General features: G+C 37.4%; 1 protein-coding gene across 3 annotated transcripts in view; it reads right to left on the bottom strand.

Annotated features, from left to right (window-relative positions):
* The window catches only part of ESR1 (estrogen receptor 1), a 280,990-nt gene that overhangs the window by 139,518 nt on the left and 128,066 nt on the right, over positions 1–13,406 (bottom strand). The gene's annotated exons all lie outside the window — the stretch shown is intronic.

Raw genomic sequence — 13,406 nt, 5'->3', positions numbered from 1 at the left:
AGGCTCATACTCATCAGCCTTTAAAAGCAGTGAAGAGCCCAGGGCTAGATATTTGTCCAAATATCCACTAGACAGAACTAGAACATAAACATGAAGTATGAAATTGCCCTTCAGGTATTCAAAATTATAGTGAATTTTGGAAAATGTATAATTTTTTATAAGTCAAATGAATGGTTTCATGATGCAAGTCAAGCTTCTGGGGGTAAAAATCAAATGTACTTGATTCACACTGAAACTAAGAATCAGCCAAAGATGCAAATGAGTGTGACGCAGAAATTAAAAACATAACAACTTTGCAGTCATACTTCTTTTCCTTTTTGACCTTCAGATAATGATGCTGCATTTGCTGACATTTCACCATGTATATGATAATAATAAATTGAGATTTAACAATCTCTTAAAGCTAATTCTCCATCCACAGATAGATTATGTAAAGTGCTTCTTGCGTGCATATATGCTAAGTTGCTTCAGTCGGGTCCAACTCTTTGAGACCCTATGCAGTGCACCCTGCCAGGCTCCTCTGTCCATGGGATTCTCCAGGCAACTATACTGGAGTGGGCTGCCATGCCCTCCTCCAGGGGATCTTCCCAACTCGGGACTGAATCCGCATCTCATTATGCTTCTTGCCTTGCATGGGGGTTCTTTACCACTAGCACCACCTGGGAAACCCAAGTGCTTCTTAAAGATTAACAAATTCAGTGGAAACAATAAAAAGAAAAATCATTCTCTACAGTAAAAGCAGGTATGTAACATGTGTTATGAAAAAACATAATTTGGAGTGCAGTAGGTAGGTAGGTTTTTATCATTCTCCTTGCTGCTGCTTTTTAAATTGCAGAGAGGAAAAAAACTAATGTCATGATGTGATCTTTAGCTAGGTTAACTATAAGTACTTTACAGATAGGAACTTGATTATCATCCTTGCATGATTTATCATAATGCTCTTCATATCTTGAGTCTGAGTAGAGAGACATTGCAAGTCAAAAATATGCCCTAGATATTAAGATAAAGGGAAATTCAACTTAAAATCACCAACATTTGAAAATTCGGACAGTATTTTATTACTAAAGTATACTTCTAGAATAAAATAGTCCAATGAATTGACTGTTTTTTTAATTAAAATTCATCATGCAAAATGAAGTCAACTGGGGTTATGGTCCAAGATGGAGATGTAGGAGACCCCTGAACTCATAACCTCCCATGGACATATCTCCATTACACGCAGAGTGATTTCCCCTAAAAGAAATCCAGAAACTACTTGAGTGATTCCTTCACTTTGGGCAAATGAAAAAATACTCACGTTGAAATGGGTAGGAAAGACTGAGACATACTCTTACCATAAACATACTCAAAATTTGTACAGCACTGTACAATTAGGAGGGAACTCACCACTCTTAGCTTCTCCCTGAGGAGGGAAGGGTTGATCCTAATATCTAGCACCAGGGATATGCCCCCAAAACACACTGCTCTGAAAGCCAACAGGGCTTATATCTACCATACTCACAATACTAAAGCAAACAGATTGTTCTTAATGGGCTCACTAGGACTCACAATCTTCTCAGGGTCCAGTACAAAAGAAGCAAACAGATACATTCATCTCTGAGTTTTTCCTGAAAAAGGCCCATCTGCATACTTTAAGAGCTGCTATCTGAGAGTCAGGTTTCTAATTTAGCACCATCTAGAGAATGACTGGGAGAAGGCAGTGGCACCCTACTCCAGTACTTCTGTCTGGAAAATCCCATGGATGGAGGAGCCTGGAAGGCTGCAGTCCATGGGGTCGCTAGAGTCGGACATGACTGAGCGACTTCACTTTCACTTTTCACTTTCATGCACTGGAGAAGGAAATGGCAACCCAGTCCAGTGTTCCTGCCTGGAGAATCCCAGGAATGGGGGAGCCTGTTGGGCTGCTGTCTCTGGGGTCACATAGAGTCAGACACGACTGAAGCGACTTAGCAGCAGCAGCAGCAGCAGAGAATGACTGATTCTCCCCCAGAAACCGGGAAAGCATTACATACCATCTCTGCATTCTGCTTGTAACCTATTCAAAATCACTAATATCTCTCTGGAAGGAGCTTGTACATATACTTGGTATGCTAGCTTTTGCAGCTGCCACCTAAGGAAAACATAACTTTATCATCTGACTCTAGTGTCCAGCAGAGCTTGCACTTATCAGCCCCACAGGTCTTTAACAAACAAACAAACAAAGGGTTCTTAAGAGGTTATCCTTCCAAGGCTCAGCACAGAAGAAGCAAACAAAATCCCACCACTCAGTCTTCCCCTAAAAGAGATCTATTTGTATACATTAAAAGCTGGGACCTGAAGGTCCAGCTCTAATCAGTTTGTATCTACATGCTCACCGAGATCCTTCCCTTTCAGATACTGACAGGTCTTGGCATACTCTCAACTACTGGGAGCCTCTAAAACAAAGAAGTCACCTTGGAAAAATCACAAAAGTCTGAGAGACAACCAAGAGCTCAAGCTGGGCTGATCAGTAATGTTCGTCTCCAATATGAGATCACTCTGTCAAGACCGGGAGAGGTAATTGTTTTATCAAAGGCAAAGAAACCAATGAAGGGAGTCAAGGAAAATAAAAAATCAGAGGAATAATAAATAATAAATAAATAAATAATAAATGTTCCAAATAAAAGAACAAGATAAAATCTCAGAAACAGACTTTAACTAAATGGAGATAAGTGATTTACCTAATAAAGAGTTGAAAGTTATGATCACAAAGATGCGTACCAAGATCAGAAGAATAAGGCAAGAACAAAGTGAGAAATTCAACAAAGACACAGGAAATATAAGCACAAAACAGAAATCACAGTACAAAAGAATACACTACAGTGAAAAATTCAATAGAAGGGTTCAATATCAGCTAGATCAAGCAGAATAAAGGATCAGCAAATTAAAAAACAGGGTAGTGGAAGTCATCCAATCAGAAGAGTAAAAAAAAAAAAACATGAAAAAGAGTGAAGATGGTTTAAGGAATTTATATAAGGACAACATCAAGTAAACCAACATTCACATTACAGTAGTCTCAGAAAAAAAGGAAAGTGAGAAGAGTAGAAAGCTAAAGAAATAATCACTGAAAATTTCCCTAACCTGGAGAAAAAACAGATATCCAGATCTGGGCTTCTCAAAGAGTTTCAAATAAGATGAGCCCAAGGAGACTCACAACATGACACATTAAAATTAAAGTATCAAAAGTTAAAAACAAGGAGATAATCTTAAAAGAACCAAGAGAAAAAACAACTTGTTACATTCAAGATAGGTAAGACTATCAGCAATATTTCAACAGAAACTTTACAGGGCATCATATATTCAAGAGTGTTGAAGAAAAAATAGATTGAGGGCAAGAGAAGAAGGGGATGACGGAGGATGAGATGGTTGGATGGCATCACCGACTCAACGGACATGAGTTTGGGTAAACTATGGGAGTTGGTGATGGACAGGGAGGCCTGGCGTGCTGCAGTTCATGGGGTCACAAAGAGTCAGACATGACTGAGCGACTGAACTGAACTGAAGAAAAAAAAAAGAACACCAACCAAGAATACTCTACCTAGGCGTTTTCCTTCAGTATTGAAGGAGAGATCAAGAGTTTACCAGATAAGCAAAAATCGAAGGGACTCATCACTAGACTAGCCTTTAAAGAAACGTTAAAGGTATTCCTTAAATGAAAGGATGTTAATTAGTAACAGGAAAACATATCAAAGTATAAATCTAAGAAACAGATAAACAAGGACCTACTGCATAGCACAGGAAACTATATTCAACATAATAACCTATAATGGAAAAGAATCTGACAGATAGGATAGATAGATACACATACACAACTGAATCACATTACATTGGAAACATTGTAAATCAACAATCCTTCAATTAATTATCCTTCAATTAAAAAAAGAAAATATAAATCTCAATAATAAGGTAAATATATAGTTAAATTCAGAATACTCCAAAGTTGTAACCATGGTAGGTATTTACTAACTTTTAAATGTAGTATGAAAAATGGTAAAAAAAAAAAAAAGAAAAGAAAAATGGTAAAAAAGAAACACTGTAACTTCAGTAATTTGCTAATGAATACACAAGGTAAAAAAATATAAATTACAACATCAACCATAAAACTGAAGAAGAGTAAAAATACATAGCTTTGGAAGTTGTTAACAACTTAAAATAGGCTTATAAGTTGTTATATAAGTTTCATGGTAACTACAAAGCAAAAACCTGTACTAAATACACCAAAGATCATAAGAAAGAAACCTAAGCACACCATTAAAGAACATCACCAAGACACAAAGGAAAAGAGCACAAGAAGGAAAAAGAAACAAAGAAATACAAAACAGTCAGAAAAAAATCAACAAAACGGTAATAAGTAAATATCTGTCAATGATTCATTTAAATGTAAGTGGACTACCTTTTCCAATGAAAAGACAGACAAAAGGCTGAATGGATCATAAACAAGATCCAACTATATGCTACTTACAAGTTACTCTCTTCAGGTTTAAGGACACACAGCTTGAAAGTGAAATGATGGGAAGAAGATATGCCATACAAGTGGAAACCAAAAGGAAGAGGGACAGCTATACTTATATCAGACATATATTAATAGAATTCAAGCAAAAGACTTTAAAGAGAGACAAAAAATCATTTTAAAATGACAAAGGGGTTAATCCAATAAGATGATATACAATAATATTTGCAAACATTTATGCAACCAACATAGGACCACCTAGACACATAAAACAAATATTAACAGACCTTAAGAAAGTGGACAGTAATCCAATAACAGTAGGGGGCTTCAATACTCTACTTTGAACAAAGGATAGATCATCCATACAGAAAATCAATAAGGAAAACACTGGACTTAAACTGTATAAACTGCATATTAGACCAGATGAACTTCTGGTAGCAGCAGAAAACATTTTTCTCAAGCACACATGGAACATTCTCCAGGATAAATCATATGTTAGACCACAAAACAAGACAATAAATTTAAGAAGACTGAAATATAAAGTATCTTTCCCAACCACAATGGTATGAAACTAGAAATTAAGTACAAGAAGAAAACTGTAAAATTCACAAATATTTGGAAATTAAACAACATGCTTCTGAACCACAGATGAGTCAAAGAAAAATCAAAAAAGAAAAAAAAATACTTGGACACAAATAAAAATTGAAATAAAACACCAAAACTTACAAAATGCAGAAGGGCAATCTAACGAGGAAGTTTACAGCTGCATTAGGAAAAAAAGAAAAGTGCTCATTACATTGAAGAAAAAAATGGTGCTCAAATTAACAACAAATTTAATACTGCAAGGAAGCAGAAAAGAAAAACAAACTAAGTCAAAAGTTAGTAGAAGGAAGGAAATAACAAAGATTAGATTGGAAATATGAAGTCAAGATTAAAAAGTCACCAGAAGAGATCACTGAAACTAAGAGACAGTTTTCTTTTAAATATCTACAAAACAGACAAATTTTTAGCTAGACTTATCAAGGGAAAAAAAAATCAGAAAAGAAAGAATATTATAACTGATATAACACAAATACAAAGGATCATAAGAAACTACTATGAATCGTTATATGCCAACAAGCTGGACAACAGGAAAAAAACTGATAAATTTCTGAAAATATACAAGCTACCAATACTGAATCATGAAACCAGAAAATTCTAACAGACCATTACTAGTAAGGAGATAGAGTCAGTAATCAAAAACATACCAAAAAAGACAAGATCAGATTGCTTCACTGGTGAATTCTACCAAACACTTAAAGAAGAATTTCAAATTGTTTCAAAAAATGGAAGGAGAGAAAATATGCCCAAAATCATTTTATAAAGCCATAATTACCCTGATACCAAAACTAGACAAGGACACTACAAGAAAAGAAAATTACAGGCCAATATCCCTGATACTCACAGATGCAAAAGCTCTCAACAAAACAGTAGCAAACCAAATTCAACAACATATTAAAAGAATCACACACCATGATTAAGCGGGACTTATTTCAGGGATAAAAAGATGGTTCAACATCTGCAAATCAATCAATATAGAACATTAACAAAATGAAGAATAAAAAGTATATGACCATATCAACAATAGAGAAAAAGCATTTGCAAAATTCAACATCCATTCCTAATAAAAACTCTCAATAAAGTGGGTATAGAGGAAACATACCTCAACATAATAAAAGTCATATATAAAAAGTCCACAGCTAGCATCATGTCAAACAGTGAGAGAAAGTTTTTTCGTCTAAAATCAGGAACAAGACAAAGGTATCCAGTCTCAAGACTCCTGATTAACATAGGACTTACTGGGAGTCCTAACATAGTAATTAGGCAAGAAAAGGAAATAAATGACATGCAAATTGAAAAAGGAAGAAATAAAATTGTCTCTATTTGCAAAACAACAAAAGCAAAAATAAACAAGTGAGACTTCATCAAATTAAGAAGTTGTTGCATAGCAAAGGAACCCACCAACAAAACAAAGAGGCAGCCTACCAAATAGGAGAAAATATTTATAGATCATGTTATTGGACAAAGGGTTAATATCCAAAGTATATGAAGAACACATATATCTCAATAGCAAAAGAAAGAAAAAACCCAGTCTCATTAAAAAATGGGCAGAGGAACTGAATAGACCTTTTTTTCCAAAGAAGATATACAATTGCCAATGGATACATGAAAAGGTCCTCAAGCAATCATCAGGGAAATGAAAATCAAAATCACAATGAGATATCACCTCATACCTGTTACATTGGTTATCATCAAACAGACAACAAAGAATAAGTGTTGGTAAGGATCTGGAGATGAGGGAATCCTTGTAAACTGTTGGTGAGATTGTAATCTAGTGCAACCACTGTGGAAAACAGTAAAGAGACCCCTACTCCTGCCAAAATAAAACAGAACTACCATATGATCCAGCAATCCCAATTCTAAATATACATCCAAAGGGTTTGGAAACAGAATATCAAAATAAATAGTTGTACTCTCGTGTATCCAAGATACGGAAATAAACTAAGTGACCATCAACAGATGAATGGAAAAAGATCTGATAAATCTGTATCTATGATATACGGCACCCCACTCCAGTACTCTTGCCTGGAAAATCCCATGGACGGAGGAGTCTGGTAGGCTGCAGTCCATGCTAAGGGTCTGACACGACTGAGTGACTTCACTTTTCACTTGCATGCATTGGAGCAGGAAATGGCAACCCACTCCAGTGTTCTTGCCTGGAGAATCCCAGGGACGGGGGAGCCTGGTGGGCTGCCGTCTATGGGGTCGCACAGAGTAGGACACGACTGAAGTGACTTAGCAGCACAACGATATACAAAATGGAATGTTATTCAGCCACAAGAAAGAAAGAAATCCTGCAATTTGCGACAGTATGAACGGACCTTGAGGGTATTATGATTAAAAACAAGCCAGTGAGAAAAAGATAAATATTGCATGGTATCACTTATACATGGAATCTAAAAACAAAAGTCAAATTCATAGAAAGAGAATACACAAGTGGTTGCCAGGGTTTGGAGGATGAGACAAATAAAGATTGATAAGCATATAACTTCTCAGCTATATGATGAAAAAAGTCTGAGGATCTAGTACAAAACACTGTACTGTGTAACTGATTTGCTAAGAAAGAACTTAAGGGTCTCATTAGAGAAAGAAAAGGTAAATTGGTAAGGTGATGGATATTTAGTTAACTAGATGTAGGGAATTCTTTTACAATGTCTATCAAATGACTGTAACATATACTTTAAATATATCATCTGTCAACTATACTCAATTAATGCTGAAAATTTTAAAAATGAAGTCACTTCACAATCTCTGTTATACTGATAGCCGTCTGAGGATATCCACATGTTCCATGCAGGTATCATAGAGCTAATTCCAGGTACCTCTACAACTGGTGTTCCTACTACTCTTTATACTCAGGCAAAAAGTATATCTACATAAGGTAAATCTATACTAGATTAATATTATTGTTAATCTCAAACTATGACCATATAAACGTAGTATTGTCTATATTAGATTTTAGATTTCTCGTGTGAGTTCGCTTTTTTTTTAATGACAGATGGTATCTGGATGTAAAAAAACTTTTCAAAATGTGACTTTGCCAAATTCCCTGAAAAACTTGACAATCATCTTCAAAGATGATTCCAGAAGACTATTTTCCCCTCATTTTTCATCTTATCACCATAGCATATATATAATTTCATTTTCGCCTATATAATTCTTTTTTTTTTTTTTTAAATCATCAAATAACAAGACATAGTTTGGCCCAAGGACTTTGGAAACGTTCAGGTCTCCTAAACAAATCAAGTTATAAAGTGGTTTTTCTGTACTTCTCATTACCATAAATGTGTTTAGTTCTGGGGTTTTACAGTGGAATGGTTAAGCATGGACATGATTTTTCCTTCCCTTGATTTCCATCTCCATTTTATTCCTAAATACAGAAGATTCTAATACTGTATAAGAATCTGCCTGCAATGCAGGAGACCCGGGTTCAATCTCTGTGTTGGGAAGATCCCCTAGAGAAGGGAAGAGAAACCCACTCCAGTATTCTTGTCTGGAGAATTCCTTAGAAAGAGGAGCGTGATGGGTTACAGATCACGGGGTTGCAAAGAGTTGGGCAGGACTGAGTGACTAACACTTTCACTTTCACAGGTGATTATTGCCATGAATTCTTCATTGATTAGTAATGTGCATACATGCTGTCGCTTCAGTCATGTCTGACTCTTTGCAACCCTATGGATGGTATCCCGCCAGGCTCCTCTGTCCATGGGATTCTCCAGGCAAGAATACTGGAGTGAGTTACCATGCCCTTCTCCCCCTGGTTTTGTATTTGAACTTAATTCCCATTGTTTCTGGAACACATCCTTCTGACAGAATGTGGTCCACTGGAGAAGGGAATGGCAAACCACTTCAGTATTCTTGCCTTGAGAACCCCATGAACAGTATGAAAAGGCAAAATGACAGGATACTGAAAGAGGAACTCCCCAGGTCAGAAGGGGCCCAAAATGCTACTGGAGATCAGTGGAGAAATAACTCCAGAAAGAATGAAGGGATGGAGCCAAAGCAAAAACAATACCCAGTAGAGGATGTGACTGGTGATAGAAGCAAGGTCCAATGCTATAAAGAGCAATATTGCATAAGAACCTGGAATGTCAGGTCCATGAATCAAGGCAAATTGGAAGTGGTCAAACAGGAGATGGCAAGAGTGAACGTCGACATTCTAGGAATCAGTTAACTAAAATGGACTGGAATGGGTGAATTGAACTCAGATGACCATTATATCTACTACTGTGGGCAGGAATCCCTTAGAAGAAATGCAGTAGCCATCATGGTCAACAAAAGAGTCCGAAATGCAGTATTTGGATGCAATCTCAAAAACGACAGAATGATCTCTGTTCGTTTCCAAGGCAAACCATTCAATATCACAGTAATCCAAGTCTATGCCCCAATCAGTAACACTGAAGAAGCTGAAGTTGAACGATTCTATAAAGACCTACAAGACCTTTTAGAACTAACACCCCAAAAAGATGTATTATAGGGGACTGGAATGCAAAAATAGGAAGTCAAGAAACACCTGGAGTAACAGGAAAATCTGGCCTTGGAATACGGAATTAAGCAGAGCAAAGACTAATAGAGTTTTGCCAAGAAAATGCACTGGTCACAGCAAACACCCTCTTCCAACAACACAAGAGAAGACTCTACACATGGACATCACCAGATGGTCAACACCGAAATCAGATTGACTATATTCTTTGCAGCCAAAGATGGGGAAGCTCTATACAGTCAACAAAAACAAGACCAGGAGCTGACTGTGGCTCAGATCATGAACTCCTTATTGACAAATTCAGACTTAAATTGAAGAAAGTAGGGAAAACCACTAGACCATTCAGGTATGACCTAAATCAAATCCCTTATGATTATACAGTGGAAGTGAGAAATAGATTTAAGGGACTAGATCTGATAGATAGAGTGCCTGATGAACTATGGACTGAGGTTCATGACATTGTACAGGAGACAGGGATCAAGACCATCCCCATGGAAAAGAAATGCAAAAAGGCAAAATGGCTGTCTGGGGAGGCCTTACAAATAGCTGTGAAAATAAGAGAAGTGAAAAGCAAAGGAGAAAAGGAAAGATCTAAGCATCGGAATGCAGAGTTCCAAAGAATAGCAAGAAGAGATAAGAAAGCCTTCCTCAGCAATCAATGCAAAGAAATAGAGGAAAACAACAGAATGGGAAAGACTAGAGATCTCTTCAAGAAAATTAGAGATACTAAGGGAACATTTCATGCAAAGATGGGCTCGATAAAGGACAGAAATGGTATGGACCCAATAGAAGCAGAAGATACTAAGAAGAGGTAGCAGGAATACACAGAAGAACTACAAAAAAGATCTTCACGACCCAGATAATCACAATGGTGTGATCACTGACTTAGAGCCAGACATCCTAGAAAGTGAAGTCAAGGGGGCCTTAGAAAGGGTCACTATGAACAAAGCTAGTGGAGGTGATGGAATTCCAATTGAGTTCTTTCAAATCCTGAAAGATGATGCTGTGAAAGTGCTGCACTCAATATGCCAGCAAATTTGGAAAACTCAGCAGTGGCCACAGGACTGGAAAAGGTCAGTTTTCATTCCAATCCCAAGAAAGGCAATGCCAAAGAATGCTCAAACTACCACACAATTGCACTCATCTTACACGCTAGTAAAGTAATGCTCAAAATTCTCCAAGCCAGGCTTCAGCAATATGTGAACTGTGAACTTCCAGATGTTCAAACTGGTTTTATAAAGGCAAAGGAACCAAAGATCAAATTGCCAACATCCACTGGATCATCGAAAAATCAAGAGAGTTCCAGAAAAACATCTATTTCTGCTTTATTGACTATGCCAAAGCCTTTGACTGTGTGGATCACAATAAACTGTGGAAAATTCTGGAAGAGATGGGAATACCAGACCACCTGACCTGCCTCTTGAGAAACCTATATGCAGGTCAGGAAGCAACAGTTAGAACTGGACATGGAACAACAGACTGCTTCCAAATAGGAAAAGGAGTATGTCAAGGCTGTATATTGTCACCCTGCCTATTTAACTTCTATGCAGAGTACATCATGAGAAACACTGGGCTGGAAGAAGCATAAGCTGGAATCAAGATTGCCGGGAGAAATATCAATCACCTCAGATATGCAGATGACACCACCCTTATGGCAGAAAGTGAAGAGGAACTCAAAAGCCTCTTGATGAAAGTGAAAGTGGAGAGTGAAAAAGTTGGCTTAAAGCTCAACATTCAGAAAACAAAGATCATGGCATCTGGTCCCATCACTTCATGGGAAATAGATGGGGAAACATTGTCAGACTTTATTTTTTTCGGCTCCAAAATCACTGCAGATGGTGACTGCAGGCATGAAATTGAAAGACACTTACTCCTTGGAAGGAAAGTTATGACCAACCTAGATAGCATATTAAAAAACAGAGACATTACTTTGCCAACAAAGGTCCATCTAGTCAAGGCTATGGTTTTTCCAGTGGTCATGTATGGATGTGAGAGTTGGACTGTGAAGAAAGTTGAGCACTAAAGAATTGATGCTTTTAACTTTTTGTGGTGTTGGAGAAGACTCTTGAGAGTCCCTTGGACTGCAAGGAGATCCAACCAGTCCATTCTGAAGGAGATCAGCCCTGGGATTTCTTTAAAAGGAATGATGCTAAAGCTGAAACTCCAGTACTTTGGCCACCTCATGCGAAGAGTTGACTCATTGGAAAAGACTCTGATGCTGGGAGGGACTGGGGGCAGGAGGAGAAGGGGACGACAGAGGATGAGATGGCTGGATGGCATCACCGACTCGATGGACGTGAGTCTGAGTGAACTCCAGGAGTTGGTGATGGACAGGGAGGCCTGGCGTGCTGTGATTCATGGGGTCGCAATGAGTCGGACACGACTGAGCAACTGAACTGAACTGAACCCATTGTTTTAAGTGTCCTTCAAATTTTTAAATTTATAAAAATGTCAAGATGGAAATCTACTGCTAAGTATGAAAGATATATATTTGACTTCAGCAGTGCTCTGGAACTAACATTACCAAAACTCATTAGCAAAAATACAGGCTTATATACAACAATAAAACTTAAGAGCAACTCAGAGTTGGCTCTCAGGGATATGACCATTAGTTGTTTGTTTGTCTGTGTTCTTCTCCTGAAGTACCTTTCTACAAAATGAAAGCAATAATAAATATAAAGAGAAAACCTATAACCACATTACATTTAAATTCCAATATTTACTTTATGGATCTGCCTCACAAAGAAATATTAAGGTAGAGACGTGCTCATTAAAACTCTTAATTCCAAACATGGCTGGGAGTCTTTATTTGCCAGTTGGACTGACTCATAATCTAAATATGCCTGTGAATCCCCATGTTTCCATGTAACCCAACCTCTGCCACCTAAATAGATGCCTTCTATCCAGTTTGGATCACAACATTGCTGGCTCCTTATTCAAAGGATGAGATGCTTACATGTTAATAAATGCAAATCTAAGGCCAGATATATATTCACTTGGCTTATAATCTCTAAAATGTAAGTACAAAACTCCTTATTTATTTAGTTTAATAAAAAAAAAACCCATGCTTCATAGATAATAAGTTCATCTACTAAAATAAACCAGTCCATCCTAAAGGAGACCAGTCCTGGGTGTTCACTGGAAGGACTGATGCTGAGGCTGAAACTCCAATACTTTGGCCACCTCATGCAAAGAGTTGACTCATTAGAAAAGACCCTGATGCTGGGAGGGATTGGGGGCAGGAGGAGAAGGGGATGACAGAGGATGAGATGGCTGGATGGCATCACCAACTCAATGGATGTGAGTTTGAGTGAACTCTGGGAGCTGGTGATGGACATGGAGGCCTGGAGTGCTGTGATTCATGGGGTCGCAAAGAGTTGGACACTACTGAGTGAACTGAACTGAACTGAACTAAAAGAAAACTCACAAGATAGTCACTATCTAAATTCATTACTTGTTTGATCTGTAAGCCCAGAAAAGAAGATTTAACTTCCTCTTGCCTTCATTCATCTATGTTAGCTCCTGAATGGATATGATGGGGTATGGAGGAGGTCATTTTTAGTCTTGTTTCCATAATAACTAGAGTTCTTCCCCCTGAACATAGAGCAACAGTCATGTTTTATAAGAACACCAGTTCTGAAAATATCAGCTGAAGAATCAAGTATAACTTCACCCACTGTTATCTTTCCACAAGCTCCCCTCAGGGATGAGAACCTAATTGATTTTTCTATTGCATTACCTTGTTCCTAAAATGTTAATAGACAGTTAAATGAATATTTGGCATTCAGTAAAAAAAAAAGAAAAACAAAAACAAAAACCTTATTATTTCTTTAGCTCATAAATACCTGAAAATAA

Source organism: Bubalus kerabau, chromosome 9 (assembly GCF_029407905.1).
Source record: "Bubalus kerabau isolate K-KA32 ecotype Philippines breed swamp buffalo chromosome 9, PCC_UOA_SB_1v2, whole genome shotgun sequence".
NCBI lineage: Eukaryota > Metazoa > Chordata > Mammalia > Artiodactyla > Bovidae > Bubalus > Bubalus kerabau.
Note: the sequence above shows the minus strand (reverse complement) of the source record. Positions and strands in the feature narration are given on the sequence as shown.